At 49.9% G+C, this 2,907-nt stretch overlaps 1 protein-coding gene and 1 long non-coding RNA gene across 2 annotated transcripts in view; both read left to right on the top strand.

The window, feature by feature from the left end:
* Nucleotides 1-2,907, top strand: part of LRRTM4 (leucine rich repeat transmembrane neuronal 4) — a 205,850-nt gene that overhangs the window by 170,036 nt on the left and 32,907 nt on the right. The window lies entirely within an intron of this gene.
* The window catches only part of LOC108503421, a 2,852-nt gene continuing 2,656 nt past the window's right edge, over nt 2,712-2,907 (top strand). The window contains exon 1 of the long non-coding RNA XR_001876823.1: nt 2,712-2,858. This is a non-coding gene — a long non-coding RNA (uncharacterized LOC108503421). The remainder of the gene's footprint in view (nt 2,859-2,907) is intronic.

Consider the following 2,907-nt stretch of genomic DNA (forward strand, 5'->3'; position numbering starts at 1 on the left):
TCTTTGCCATGGGCTGGTTGGTTTGTCATTTCTAGAAAGCTGCTTTTTTCCATAGTAGATGGTCATGTTCTCATTATCAGCTTCATCATTCGACTCCTCTTGGACACAGCGTGTGACTGGCTCAGGCTCTGGGGATAATCAGGTTGCCAAGACAGCTGAGATCAGCTGATTGTTTTAATTCACCTGTTTTCCTGAGGATGTCCCGGCCCCTCTGCTCTGGTCTGGTGAGATCCCACTTGGAATCCCATCCAGCTCTGTAGTCCCAGCACAGGAAGGACATGGAGCTGCTGGAGCGAGTCCAGAGGAGGCACCAGGACGATCAGAGGGCTGGAGCAGCTCTGCTGGGAGGAAAGGCTGGAGAGCTGGGATTGTTCAGCCTGGAGAAAAGAAGCTTTGGGGTGACCTAATTGTGGCCTTGCAGGACCTGAAGAGAGAGACTGTTTCCAAGGGATGGAGGGACAGGACACAGGGAATGGCTTCCCACTGCCAGAGGGGGGTTAGATGGGATATTGGGAAGAAATTCCTCCCTGTGAGGGTGGGAAGGCCCTGGCACAGGTTGCCCAGAGAAGCTGTGGCTGCCCCTGAATCCCTGGAAGTGTCCAAGGCCAGGTTAAAAAGGGCTTGGAGCAACCTGGGATAATGGAATGTGTCCCTGCCCACGGCAGGGTGAGGGCCTGGATGGGCTTTAAGATCTTTTCCAACCCCAAACATTCTGGGATTCTCTGATTATTTCCATGTAGTGGTCAGATCTGTTGGTCTCAGCAGAGCCCCAGGTAAAAAGGGCAATCACAGGATCATGGAATCATTAAGGTTGGAAAATCCCTCTAAGATCACCAAGTGAGCCCCTCAGCCCCTGAGCCACGGCCCCGAGGGCTCCTCATGCCAGGGGGGTGTGAGCTCAGCCCTCCTCCCCACTGCAGTCCTTGCAGGTGGGATAAGGGACCTAAATCCTTGGATAGGTTTATGGAGGTGAAGAGAAGTGGTGGGGAAAGGTGGGATTGAAGAGAAGTGGTGTTTCTCAGGAACACCAAAACAAACCAAGCCCACTGAGCATCTATTAAATCAGATTATTTCTCCCCCCTAGGAACCAGCCTGAGTTCACCACTTCCCTTTCTCTGGTTCTTGCTCACCCACAGCCCTGCTTGGGAGCCATTCCTGGGCCCAGGCCATGGGTTAAGAGGTGACCTGGCAGCCAGGGCCGTGCCTGGTGTCACACCAGCTGCTCAGGGCTTCCCTGGCTCCTGCTCCGCTGAACAAACACTCCAAACCCCAAATAAAGACAAAGCTCCACCAAAATCAACAGCTGCTCCAGAGCCAGGCAGGGCTCATTAGCTCAGAGCAGGTGCTGCTGCAGGTTTCCATCCATGGCATCCAACAATCTGCTCAAACCCAGCATCAGGGAAGCCCAGGAGGGAAGAAACCACCCCTGGAATCCATGTGTAGCAGTGGAAGTGTTATTTTCGTAGCTGGTACTCAGGGTTTTGCTGCCTGTGGTTCGTTTTTTTTCACTTCCTACGCCCAAAATGTCACTCACCCAGAGGCAGGGGTCCCCCCAGTGCTCATAGTTCCATAGTTGGGCCCAAAAACCCCAATTAATGTGAGGGCTCACCCTGCCAGGTGCCCCAGAACCCCCTGAAGGACAGCAGTTGCCCCGAGGGGCAGCACAAGCAGATGTTTGAGTCCCCTACATTCTTCCCCCAGAGAATTTTTCCTGCCTATTCTAGAAAGTCAGAGCTTTACGGGGAAAAAAAAACCAACAAAAAACACCTCCAGAGCTTTTAGAAATTCTATCCCAATGTAAGTTTTCCAAGGGTTCAGGAACACAAAGGTTCCTTTCCAGCTGTGCTGCAGGCAGGGAGTCGCCTTCTAACTCCAAATCCCCCGACCCCAAACATCTCAGCTGCTTTTGTGCTCGTGGGCACTCAAAATTTGAACTGGACTTTGAGTGCCTCAGACAGGCCTGACAACCACAGTCGAGTTTTGAAGCCACAGGGCCGCTTTTTGAAACATTATCCCGATTTTGTCTCCTAGTAAATAAGTTGTTTTAAAGCTGAAATCCTAAAATCACTGAGGCTTTCAGTGACTGCCTCTGCCTTCGCTTTTTTTTTCCCCAGCCACAAAGCCAAATTATACAGGGTATATCCCATGTAATTCCTTTTCTGGCCCTATCTTATCTCCAGCTCTTAGCTGATGTGATTGAAAAACTCTGCCATTCCGTGACAGAAATCCCAACAGGGAGCCCTAAAGGGTTCTTCAGGAGCAGGTCCAGTCATTGTAAAATGGTGCTCCCTCTTTAGATATGCGTTTTTAGATAATTTAGTAGATTTATTTAGATAATTTATTAGTTGATTGGGTTTTAATTCATTATTTTTATTTATAGGAAAAGGGGAAAAAAAGCAAATTGCCTCTCTAGCTGTGTTGGAGCAGAGTGGGGAGTGGGTGTGGGGGGGAAGAGAGGAAAATGTTTGGATGCACTTGGATGGGAACCTGTTCTATTTTGCAGGTCCCTAAAATCCCCCAGTTTTCCTGTTTGTTTCTTGCTGTTTTGGGGGTTTATTTTATATGTCCAGGGAGCTGTGGGTGTCACAAACCACATTCCAATGGACTGAGGTTGGAGGTACTGATGGAAAGGACTGGTGGAATGAAGTCGTAGAGGGACACAGCAGGAACTGTGCTGTGAATATTATTTATTTCAGATTGCAGCTCTCTGAAACCGGGTTTAAAACTGGTTTACTCACACAGTGACCCAGGAGAGCTCAGGTGAGACACAGATCCTGCACAGAGTCTCACTCCAATGCTGAAATGCTCCTTGGAAGCTCCTCAGGGCACGTGGAGATGGAATTCTCCAGGAGAAGGATGTGAGGTGGAATTCTCCAGGGGAGTGTTGTGAGGTGGAATTCTCCAGGA

The sequence above is a fragment of the Lepidothrix coronata genome, unplaced genomic scaffold, assembly GCF_001604755.1.
Source record: "Lepidothrix coronata isolate B3197 unplaced genomic scaffold, Lepidothrix_coronata-1.0 Scaffold137, whole genome shotgun sequence".
Taxonomy (NCBI): domain Eukaryota; kingdom Metazoa; phylum Chordata; class Aves; order Passeriformes; family Pipridae; genus Lepidothrix; species Lepidothrix coronata.